The following is a 13,138-nucleotide window of genomic DNA, read 5'->3' as shown; positions in this document are numbered from 1 at the left end:
TTCTCTCATCCCATTTGCATTAGTCACATTTTCAGAGCGTGGCACAGTGTGCTCAGCGTCCATGAGAGGAAATCTTTAATCAGGTGCCAGGGCCGGTGTTAAGGTGGGGTCTAAATGATGGTGCATGGTGGCTGCCACTAAAGAAGATTCAGTACATCAACGGCCCTGCAGTTCTCTGTAGTACAACCACAAAACAAAGTAGAACCTCTGATACCAACAGCTGTCCATTCAGAGCAGTGTTACTCAACACCTAATCCAGGTAAAAGCAATCATCTGTGGTACTGCGATATAAAAAAACACTGTACTATAGCACTATATACACTGTAGCAACTACACATCTGTCATTCACTGTGGTGTCCACTCACATGCTCCATGATTTATTGTATATTTTCCCACAAATGGAACATAGTTTACAAAAGTGACATCACATTATATTAGAGAGGAGCAGGATGAGTGATTAAGACCATTAACTCCTCAGGATGTAATGAATCAAGTGAAAAGTAGAAGCTCGTTTTACTACTTTTCTTCCATTAAGTCACATTTAGCAACCAGGGAGTTACTGCTACTTACTGTGCACTACTCACTGGGCTAAGTGAAGCTAGAGGACACATTTCCGGTATTCCACAAGACTTTATCCAGTCAGGAGGCAGAACTCCACAAATGGTTTGGATTACGCACAAAAAGCAAGGAAAAGAAAGTGCGTGAAACTGTGGTGGGCGTGTCACATGCATCTCTCTCTCTTCATAAAACACACTGCAACAATACAACATTTCTGACATTATCTCAATAGAAACAACACATTGCATGGTTAAATATAGTGGGAGGATCAAATAATAATGTACAATCCATTCATCCCACTCTCACTTGCAATGTAACACAACACCACCAATCCCTGTAGAGCATCATGTATGCTGTGAGATTTGTCTGAAATAGGTAATCCTGATATTTACATTGAATATATCCAGACCATCACACAACAGATAAATAACTTTGATGAGCTCCAAATCCTCCAAATCCAGGCAGAAAGGGAAGGTCTTGGTCTTGTCAGTTCACTCTGACATATTCAGTCTGAAAACTGGGATTTCTGCTTCTGAATGAAGACACAAAGAGCATATTTGCAGTGTTTGTTCCTCACCTGGATATTCTCCACAGTGCATTCCTCTGCTCTTACCCCTGCTGCTCTGTTCCCTCATTAACCCAGTGAGCCTGTGTCTGCCTCGACAGGCTGCACCTCATCATCTAATCAGTCTGTTTACGTACTGAAAGAGCAAAAGAGAGAGCGACTCCACATCTTTCTTTGCCCCGCTGTCTAACCTGCTGCTGCCTCCTTGCCTCGTGTTGTGCAGCCTGTTCACCTTTTCATTTGCAGGACAATTACATCGGTTATGGTTTGTTGGGAGGCAACATAACTGATGCTGTTTTTGGAGGATGTAAAGAGAATCTGTCATTTTTCAACTTACACAAGCCATCAAACAGTTGTTTAGGTCAAATGTAATTATATACACAAACCACATGCATACATTGGGGGTATATGGTAGTTTCTATTTCGTTAACAACGAAACAAAACAACAACTACGCATTGAAAATTGAAGCTTTAAAAAATCAGTAAACAATGTATTCTAATCTATCTTGAAATATCAAGTGTCCAAATGTCTCCATGTAAGAAAACGCAGGAGGTTGAATCCATTTTCCTCTTGTGTTTTCACATCTCACCATAGTTGCTTCTCAAAGTCAGCAGGGTCCAAATCAGGTCCTACAGAGATAAGACAAGAATCCTTCCAAGCATTCTGGGAATGTGTAAATTAAAATGTTCTTATAAATGTTGCTTATAGAGGGACACAGCGCCATCTACGGAGGCGGAGTCAGACATACACGGCCTCAGCATGTATACATGCACTCGGCCTTAGCTCGATTAAACTGAGCATGTAAACGTACTGACTGTGTCATTGTTTGACTGACTCGAGACCAGTTGGACTTCAAACAGCAACTTAGAAGAAAACAAGTAAGTGGACACATCTCCAGGTGCTTCGGTTTCCTCCCAGAGTCCAAAGGTGGTGTGCCCCACCTTTCCTCATGTGGTGTGTTACGCCTTTGACTAACACATGCAGTGGCTGTTTGTGGCCACTGGCAGGTCTGATGAGTTAGACCAAGATCTTATTAGTAATTCAAATGTATAGAGAATTATTGACAGCGGCACGCAGAGGGGCGCACGACTTGAACAAAGAAGGCGCACAGTTTGTCGCCCACACACACACACACACACACACTGTGTTCCTGGGATGGAAAGCTGCTGGCGGTTTGAGTCTGAATGAAGTCAAAGCTCATACTTGGATAGAAGGTTCACAAGAGGGTTCAGCTGGGAATTGCACTAAGGTTATGGTTTATGAAACGGAAACAAGAATAATAACACTCCCACTCTCACAGAAAATCAGATTGTTGTCACTATCACATACAGTTCATGCTGTCATATGGGAGGTGTGGGGACAGAAAAGAATGAGAGAATTGAAAATGTGGGTTTGTGCTTCAGTGACATGTTTGATGTCAAGTTGGAATCCTGCAACAGTCACACTAATGACAATGTTCACTAGTAAGGAACTATTCCAATTAATGAGCATTTATAAACCTTAGGAGAAAGGAAATATTATTATTGTCATGGAAATATTTCATGCTTACACATTTGATCTTTTTGCTTCTCTTGTTTATTCTATTACCTACATGTTGTTGTGATTCTTGATGGAGTAACTGTCACACAGCAATATTCCCCCGAGGAAATGAATAAAATATTCAGATTCTGATGAAATCAGTTCATGAACTTGCAGTGAAGGCAGAAATGCTTTGTCTTAGAAAGACCTACAGAAGCTGAGACTGGCTATGAATTCAAGTGTCATTTTCATTACTGCATCAAGTAGACTTGTGCAGGGAAAGCCTTTCATATCCAACACTGCACACACACCGGTGCCCTGAGTAAGTCACTTGTCAAGTTTGAAGCCTGCCAAGCCAGTAATGTGAGAGAAAGTGGCTGAGTGAATAAAAACAATAAGCCATGCACGCTGCTGTGACACCAAATAGTCATACTGCAAAAATAAGTCTTTTAAAATCTGTGTCAATATTGGTATGATAAGTTTTGGACTCAGAAAAGTGTAAAGAGGATTTCAGTTCATTGTGAAACTTGAGCAGATGTCAGGGGAAGTCAGCTGACGAGGAGGAGGAGGAGGAGGAGGAGGAGGAGGAGGAGTTCTTCAACATGTTGCAGGTTTAGAGTCACTTTTCTAGTTTTGATGACCACTCAAATGACTTCATCCATTCACTCACACACTCATAGCACAGTTTTGTCTGTCTTACATCTGTTGCACCTATTCATATACGCTGTGTGGCAACGCTGTCGGGGCAACTTGGCGTTAAGTGTCTCGCCCAAGGAAACATCGACGTGTACACAAGCAGAGTCAGGCATCTAACCCTTGACCTTCTGGTTGAAAGAAAACTCTGACTGTGGAAATAGGACTCGTGAGTTGTAGTCTCAAGAAAGGTATCATTCAACGTTGGCCACCGTTCAAACACAGCACCGATGTTCACTCTGGTCTTGGATCGCTCTGCATCAGCCTTTTTCTTGGCTGTAGCTTTCCCAAAAATTAGTTTAGTCTTTAGTTTGCAACCAACACCTCTTTTCTGCCATAACGTTGCTGCAACCGTCTCGATTTAGCAAGCTAGCAGAAGCTCGTGCACGAGGAAGGGAGTTTGATCGATGCATCACTATCCAATGAATCTGTTTGGGCCGTTCAATATGATTGAATTGATCTCCCAGCCTTCCTTTAAGGAAGAAAATAAAATGGCAGTTATCTGCAGTATGTTGAATCACAATAGTTGTAGAATAACGATGAATCAGAATCAAATCAGCAACCAAGTGAATCATGACACAAGTATATCGTCCTATACCTGGTATATTTACACTAGGTCTGAACAGGGCCGTACAGTAGATGGACTGTTTCAGTCGAGGGGGCCATTCACATGCAGCATCTAAAAAGATGTATGGGAAAAGCCCCAACTCCCCACCTGGGAGTTGCTGAGATGACTGAAGTTGCTGCAGTCTCACTGAATGAATGCATCCATACAGAACAATTTAAAAAAAAAGGATTAAAAGCATCCAGTTGCCTCTAGAAATACAGAAATATTGATTTTATGTGTGCAAGAGGTGCAACATGTGTTAAACACAACATCAATGAAAAGACAAAAGCTCATGAATTAAGGGCGACACAATGTCAGCTTTGCTTTGCTCCGGTAATGGACTCCACTGAGGGCGACCTGTACTTGTTGTTGTTGGACTAGTAAGTAAATAGTTTGCTTGTTATCTAAATGATGTTCAGAGCATTGAGCTTCCTGTGTGTCAGGCTGTGTTACTGAAGTCATCTCATCCTCTCATCCCTGATTTAAACAATGTGCATACAATGAGCAATAGTTTATATAAGCCAGGTTGAAAACACAAGCTAAAGCAATAGCTTTTTTTTTGTACATGAATCCTGTTTCAGAGTTCACCGGTATCTTGTTTGCTACAAACTGTGGTGGGAACCAGAGAACAAATCCTACTATGTGTTATAGTAACTTATGCTGTAGAGTTCAATGAGGAAGACCATGAAAATGCCAACTTCACAATGCCTGAATGAGCAAATACCAACCAGTGCTTTATTTATAGGAAAATAAAACATTAAATTAATCCCGATTTGCATAGAAAACCATAGCAGATTGATGGAGAACAGAGCAGGAGAATGAGACAGATGGAGAATTAGTTGTTTTTTTTATGCATAGCATTTTCACATATACCTTCCAGCAATAATGTATAAATTACACAAAGAGGAAATCTCTGAGATATTTTGGAATCTGTAATGAGATTAATCTGCCAATCCCTGCACTTTAATGTCGTATTGAAGTTTTTAAAAACTTCAAATCCTAATGGAAAACAATGATTCACATAAATGGGACATTAACGGCAGCAGGATGGAAGTTTGATGAGCTGGCAGCACATTTACTGTTTAGGTTTATTTGAGGCTTAATTGATTGTTGCTTGAATGATATCGGGAGCGTCTCGTTCTCTCGTTCCTTCACTCCGTCTTCACCGTCTCAGTCCCTTGTTTACCACAGAAGACAATTTATGTAATCCTTTAAATCAGACTATTTCACATTAGGATTTAACTGTGTTTACTTTGCTTAATTTATCTCCGTTGATACAGCGAAGTCAAAGAAGTTTCAAGGTGAAAGTCAAACTTCAAAGTGCCGATCTTATCACCATGTCACTTTGCATTTTGATGTGGGAAGTGTCCAGCTTTGGAGTTTTGGAGGCAGATATGATCGGGGATGATGAACAGCCTGGTGTCACAGGCAGATATGACTTCTCATTGTCATGAACTCGGGGCCTGTTGTTTGTGGCCTTGGGAGGTCACTTGTTCAGCCATGTATTTTTCATTGTTGATGGAATCAGGTGAATCATAAGGTTGTGGACCAACATGATTGATGATGACTCAGCAGGAACAAAAGGTGTACGGTTATAAACAAACATCCTGGTTAGAGTCGGCAGTATTTGGAACTGAGGTGAAAAGAAATGTTGATTGCAGTAAAAGCATTTGCTGCAAGTGATAATTCTTATGCTTTGGTGGAGGACTAAAGCAGCTCAACAACACTGTCTCATGCTGTGTTCACATCGGAACCATTTGTCACGCGACAAGTTTACATACAAAGTCAATGTACAGATGCGATATTAGCATCGACAGGGCCGAGTGGCGCGTTGTACGTGACTGACGCTCAAGTAGAAATTGTTGAAACACGATGGCCAATCAGCATTGAGATTCTCCGAATTACATCCCATACTTGCTAGCGGCCAAAGTTCATTCGAGGAAAGGTATACGGCATACTGCGGCCAGCCCTCCCACCATCAATCACGTTCATCACGCCACAAAACTTACAAACAATTGGCGCGGAGAAATGAAGTTAGTCACTTCCCAATTCCAAGACAAATCACAACTCCCAGTAATTTTGGGGAAGAAGATTTGACAAGATGGTAGTGCATGGGGTGAATTGGTTGCATTTTTCCAAGTGGAGCCTACTATTCCTGCCTAGTTTCCACTCTTGGAGACTGTAGCTTCACATATTTAAATATCTATAGTAAAAGAGCTTTCCTGTGCAATTGTATAATTGTTACAACTTTTATTTTAAAAAGTAATAGCATAATCATTATATAAGATTTCTCATTTGCCTTCACATGCCCTGCGATGGACTGGCAGGTTGACCACGCCTTTTGTCCCAATGTCAGCAGCCCTGCGACCTTCATATGGACAATAAAGCGGAAGACAATGAATTAATGAATGAATTAATGAATGAATTTAAAGAGCTTCATTGTAACCAATGTTTAAATGAGCTTGCAGCCTCACAAACTCTGCCTTTACACTGAAGCTGGTGCAATAATATGTGCAGAGGCTGACTCAGCCGTTCAACATCAAACACACACACACACACACTCGCTCGGATGACGTGCGTCTCTCTGTTTCATCTTGTGAATCCAACCAGGCTCTGCAGGGGGTTTGAGGAAAAAAGCCCAGCGGTTACATACTTGCATCATAGCTAAGCAAGAAGAGTCGAGTGATCAGAGCAGCGGCAAACAGGGAAGGAGTGGTCAAACTGTTTGTCATATACATAATGTATAATATGCACATATGTAAACAGTGGTCTAATGCCCAGCAGGTGATTCACAGTGCTGCGGCTTTAATGGACACATCAGAGGCAGCTTCCACTCGGCCAAACAAGCTGCTTGTAGCCCTCAAATTAGGTTAAAAACAGATCAGCTGACTAACATGAAAAGCTGTATTCTGGCTTTGAAAAAATCTTGAAACTAATGCTGTGTTTCCATCGTGGTACGGTCCAGCTTGGTACAGTACGGTAAGGTTTGGAATGGTAAAGCCCTGCGTCAGGCTTGCGATTCAACCTTGAATTGGTAGGGGGCGTGTGGGCTGTGACTGATGGTCCTACCGTTGTGACGACGACGAATGTCAACAACAAACAACAATGGACGACATCCAGCAGTTCTTTTTTCTCTTTGTTTGTCTCAACAAGACGTCAAGCTTCGTATGAGAACTGACTGCGGGAGTTTAGTTTTTCTGTCGCCAAATCAGCTGACTGCTGTGGGTGGAGCTGGTCTAGCGCCACCGTAACCATAGCATTTTACTCTTTTTTATCCAGAGGGAAGAGTGCCAATGAATGGAACCTTTGGGACTGGTTATTTTCACAAAACATTACGTACCATACTGTACCGAAGCAAACCGTTCCACTGAAATATGGCTGTAAAGTTTTGCTTCAGTCTCATATGCAGTAGATCCCACACTCATTCATCAGTTTCTCTCTCAAGACTGTTGAGAATTCTCCAGGTGAAAATCACAACGCAAAAGTAACTACTTTTAATTTATCAATAATTTTTTTTTAAGCAGTGATTTGTTTTTATTGTGTTTTTTTTAATATCTTATTCTTATCTTTTACTTAATCTGCTTCTTCTTCTAATTATTATTATTATTATTATTACTATTATTAATATCCCATGTAAAGTATCCAGACTTCTCAGCACTGATCTTGTTTTTTTTCATACTTTCCTTCAACTGTCAAATTCGATATTTTGGGCTGTTTTGCTTCCACAATATGTTTTCCCTGAGACAAGCGGATTGAAACATCCCCACTTCACTTTGAGATGCTTTTTAAAAATTGTCCTTTTATCTGTCTGCTTCTCTAAACTTGAATCACTGTATGAAGTTTCTTTTTTTTCTTTCTTCAAAAAGATTTTTTTCTTATTCTGAGCCAGGAATCTTCATTTAAGGTTCACCAAACGTTTCTGCAGAGAAGTTCATCCGCGGAGCATTTATAAATCATTTCATTGCTCCAACAATTCTAAGGCTGCTACACGTTACATTAGTGAATATTTGCATTTGTGTAATGAAAGTCACATAAAAAACTACATGTGGTGTGTATTGTGAGTAATCTGCTGTCATCAGTAGTGATGGCGGGGCCTTTAAAGGTTATTTCCTCACAGGATAAACTTTTCTTTCCTTCAGATTTTGCATGTAAACAAAATCAGTCTCTTCCTTCTGTCATGTTCTCACTCTGTCTCTTGAACTGTGATGCTTCTCCAGCTGTGTGCTGATCAGTTGTCATTGATTATTAACCTAATCAATCCCATGTGGCCCTTATTATTATTTTTATTATTGTTAATATTAATAAATACAGCCATACCTCTATTAGCGGGGACTTTCCCTTTGAATTTCATTTCCTTTTACAATCGCTTTCATCTTCTTGCAGACTGCGGACATGAAGGAGTCACTCTGGATTATACAAGACTCAAAAGCTTGACAAAGTTGTGTATCTTAAAGCCATAGTGCATCACTTTTATATACTACATATGTATACTTACAGTTGAAACCAGAAGTTTACATACACTATATAAAAAGACACAGTGTCTGAGCGGTATGATGGCCGGACATTCCCATGATGTTTATACTTGCGTATAATTGTTTGAACAGATGAACGTGGCACCTTCAGGCATCTGGAAATTGCACCCAAGGATGAACCAGACTTGTCATTCTGATATCTTGGCTGATTTCTTTTGACTTTCCCATGATGTTACACTAAGAAGCAGTGTGTTTCAGGTGTGCCTTAAAATACAGGTGTGTCTCTACTCAGAAGCTTCCAAAGACATGACACCTTCATTTGGACTTTCCCAAATTGTTTAAAGGCATAATAATCTTAGTGTATGTAAACCTCTGACCTTGAAGAAAGTCATACAAAATGTCTAAAAAAAATCCGTCTCTCATTATTCTGACATTTAGCAAATAGAAATAATTTTGGTAATCCTAACGGACCTAAAACAGGAAAAGTGATTGTGTGATTTCATGTCAGACAGTGAGAAAAAAAAGCATCTGTGTCTTTTTATATAGTGTATGTAAACTTCTGGTTTCAACTGTACATACACAAGGCCAATTACATACAATCCTCTATCCAATCGTTTGTTAATTCTGACTGTGTGTGACTCTCTTTCTCTCTCTCTTAGTGTAGCAGTGTTTTGGGGTGATAATCCTGGGCTGCAGACTCAGTGATAATGAGCAGGCGAAGGAACAGCTTCATGTAGTTGGACGAGGGCTGAAAACACCAAGACGACCCCATGAACTGCTAAAAATAAACTTTTAGTAGGACTTCATAATTTGGCAATTTTGGCTTTTGGCTAAGATGATTGTCCAGTATTGAAAATGAAAATTGTCTTCACCAACAGAACTAAAAGCAAATCAAGGCCTCCCTGAACAACCGCCTCACTATTGTTGTTGTTTCCTGGACAAGTCGCACACAAAACACGTTAAAAGACAGACGTACAACACATTCATTAACAAAGTAACACAGACATGTGTATGTGTGTTACTGGAGAGAGAAAAGAAGGTGATAGAGACCACACTATTTTCATAATTATGAAGTCTGTGGAGCGGTAGAGCTTTAATGTCAGTTATGCTGAACAAACAATTGCAGTTGATAATATTGTTGCAATAAAGTAAAAATTAATTACTTCAAACTCTTAAAATGCTTCCAAAAACACACTTAAAGCATTCATTCATGGACTACGACTTTATCTTGGGGGTTACTGGATTGTGTTTTCATATATAATGTGTTTTTTAACACAAGAAGAGCACGTACCATGAAACAAACACGTTTAAAAAGGTCATGATTGATGATTAATACAGTGTGACTTTATGTTTGTTTTTTTTCTTTATACTATTTGGACCATTGAATGGCTTTTTAATTTCACTACCTTTGTTTGAATAAATGCCATTTGCACAAAAACACTGCAGGAGCTTTTCATAGCAATGCATGATGAAACCATATAATGTCTCCCCCTTTAAGAGACTGAATGTATACAAACCTCATATAATACAGCAAAACGTACTCAAGCAGTTTCTTCAAACATGTCTCTGAAAGTCTGCATAAATAATCTGGATTTATGAGGCTGTTCACAGTGTTGAATTAAAATATTCACTGATCATCAGCAGCTAAGTTTATAGTCGCCCCAGTTACTAAAATATAGAGTGCAAATTGAATAATTAAACTTGGGAGAAGCAAACACACACCAGGACAGAGTAGAGTTGTGGAAAATGTAGACACATCCGTTTAAAGTTAAACCTACAACATTAGGAAGTGCACAGAGTTTCTCTGGAGTTAAAGGAAAATGTCATCTGTCTTTACTTCAGAGCTCACTTAGGAATTCATCTGCAACACAAGAGGAGAGTGTGTGACATTTAAACTGCACCACATCAAACCTGTGTTGTTAGACGTAGTGTGTGAGAGACACACTGATGTTTGACTTTTCTGCAAGTGAAACCACGATTGTTTTTATAGGCCTGGTAGTTGCAGAGATTTACTCTCCTGCATGTCATGAGAAAAGGGCAAAGTGTTGATGATGTTCACAGTCAGAGGTGAGGAGCTTCCATTACCCTGTTTTATGTGCACTTTTGATATGCACATAACAAAAACAGAACAATGGAAACACAAGATTTTAAAAAAGTCTTGAAATCACATAATGTTTTTTTACGCTCGAGGGAGGTAGAAAAAGTTGGCAAATCGAGTTTTAGTTAAGTTATAAGTGAATGAGAGCAGGGGAAACAGATTCAGTGAATAAAGGATGTAATGCTAATGCAACTGAAAAATAGCAGAAATGGCAGAAGCAGCAGGCAAGAGGAGGCACCTGTAGACAAGGAAACATAACCTAGTTTTAGTTTATCGATTATTTTCATAATGGATTCATCTGTGGATTATTTTCTCGATGAATCGTTTGATCGGTGTTTGTCAAACCTGGAAATGATGATGTTCTCAAACGTCTTGTTTTGTCCACAAAACAAAATGATTCACTTCTAATGATTTCGTTGTTATCCAGAGCAAAGAAATTAAGAAAATACTCAGATTTAAGAAGATTAAACAATCGGAAATATTTTATTAATCATGAGAAAAACTTTAAAGCGATTATCAGTTATCAAAATAGTTGTCGATTCATTTAGTAATCGATTAATAATTGATTAATCGTTTCCGCTCTAGTTGGCATTTGAAGGCAACATTTGTTCCAGGTGTCTTATCAGGATTTAAAAGTCACACATTGACATATTTCATTTAATGTTTTATTTGTGAATAGTTGATTGGCATTTTTGTCCAAACAAATCCTACATGGTTATGTATTTTTTTATTGTTTATTTTCATTGTGAGTTGTGTATTTTTAAATGATGTGATAATTCTGCCCACAATACTCACACACTCATTATGTTATAGTGTAGAGTAAACATATACAGTATATATGTCACATGTGTCAGCACAGCTTTTATTGTGAAATATTTACAGGAGATCTGTGACTTGAGACTGAAGACATGTATGAGCATTCATAGCATTTATTCCAAAGGCAAGACATGACTGATCATTAGTCTCATCGTTTTTAGATATTTTAATGGAGAAATGTTACATCTCTAAATAACAGCTTCATCCAAACTAATCGGAAGTGACAGAAGAAATTCACAGTTAACTGATGAATCCTTTTCCGCTCCGTTTTTTCAGGAAGACAGTTGTGTACTACATGACACCCGTTTTTATAATATTTATCAAACCTGTATCAAGTCAACGTGAGCTTTCCCTTCATTGTAAACATTCTCATCTCTCAGGTATTTCTTTTCTGTTTCTTTGTATTCAGTACAATCGCTGACCAGCTCATCATCACTACATGCAAATTCCACATCTCTCCATTATGGGATTTTTGTTTTCCATTTCTTAAAATGTATCCGTTTAATTATGTTGTGCTTGATGAAAATAGTGTGGATGTGTTGAAATTAACCTCCCAATAATTTGTAATTTAGCATTCCCGTTGATGTGCAAACGTCTCCAGACTAATTCCACGTTGTTCAAAGACTAATTCACACCAAAGTCTCCAATAGCAAATCCCTAATTTCGGAAGCTCTTACTTTTCCATTTTCCTTAATAAAGCTAAATGAATTGGAAATAACTGCACTTGCCCCACATCCACCTCCTGCCCATCTATCCACTAAGTGTCACTCTGACAGGAAAGGTTGACAAATACATGATGAGACAGATAGAAAGTCGTTGAGAGTGTGTGTATCTAACTCTATCAGGCCTGGTTCTCACTGCACACGCCTCACTCACGTGTCTCCACACCTGATTTCCTGATTTATCTTTGACAGGAAACAGGACATTGTCGTAATATCGATATCATTATCAACTGATCTTTTTTTTTCACGCACACCTGACAGAGTTACCCCACAGGTCATGAAGAACATTACGTGTTATGACAAAAACTGCGCACGGCGATATGTAAATGCTTTTTGAGTCACAGCCTCAGGCGTCGATGAAACTGGTGCCGCTCTTTAATCTTTTAAAGCCAAGATGTTATGTTGTGTTTTTGTCGCTCATATTTACAATGACAATGACGACGAGTCGCAGCTGCAGCTCCCGATCAGCCAAATATCTTACGCACTGAAAGCTGATGGTTGCAAAATAATAATAATAATAATCATTCATTTAAAACTGGGTTTTTTGAGTGACACGTCGATAATAAACGTCATCAGGCTGAACTAATTACTGGAGCTACTTACGTTAACATGTTCTATGCTGCAGATTTGACTTGTTTGGCATATTTTAGTTTGCACTGTAAACTTTTATTCCTCTGGCCTACAATGGGAGAAATGGACCAATCACAGTGTATTTACCTGGCTGTCAGCTTAGCAGCTGCACCTACATGGGGCTTCAGAATAAAGGTAGCTATTCCAGTATTAGCATCAGATGTCTACACTGCAAAGCAACATAAAGGAGGACAAATAAAGACATCCGGCAATGTGGGCTGAGCCTTTCAGAGATGGAGGTATTGCATTGGGCACTCATCTGTTCATGCTCATTTGGTGGGAGGAGCTAAGAACAGAGAGTCCCAAAACACTATCCATCCATCCATCCATCCATGGTCTTCCACTTTATCCTCCACATGAAGGTCATGTGCCAATCCCAGCTGACAAAGGGTGAAAGGCGGCGGACATCGTGGACAGGACTCCATCACAGAGCCACATAGACAAACAACCATCCACTC

The 13,138-nt window shown here is 39.4% G+C and overlaps 1 protein-coding gene across 3 annotated transcripts in view; it reads right to left on the bottom strand.

Annotated features, from left to right (window-relative positions):
• The window catches only part of LOC122780425 (inactive N-acetylated-alpha-linked acidic dipeptidase-like protein 2), a 351,291-nt gene that overhangs the window by 185,217 nt on the left and 152,936 nt on the right, over positions 1 to 13,138 (bottom strand). The gene's annotated exons all lie outside the window — the stretch shown is intronic.

The sequence above is a fragment of the Solea senegalensis genome, linkage group LG14 (assembly GCF_019176455.1).
Source record: "Solea senegalensis isolate Sse05_10M linkage group LG14, IFAPA_SoseM_1, whole genome shotgun sequence".
Classification (NCBI taxonomy): Eukaryota; Metazoa; Chordata; class Actinopteri; order Pleuronectiformes; family Soleidae; genus Solea; species Solea senegalensis.
Note: the sequence above shows the minus strand (reverse complement) of the source record. Positions and strands in the feature narration are given on the sequence as shown.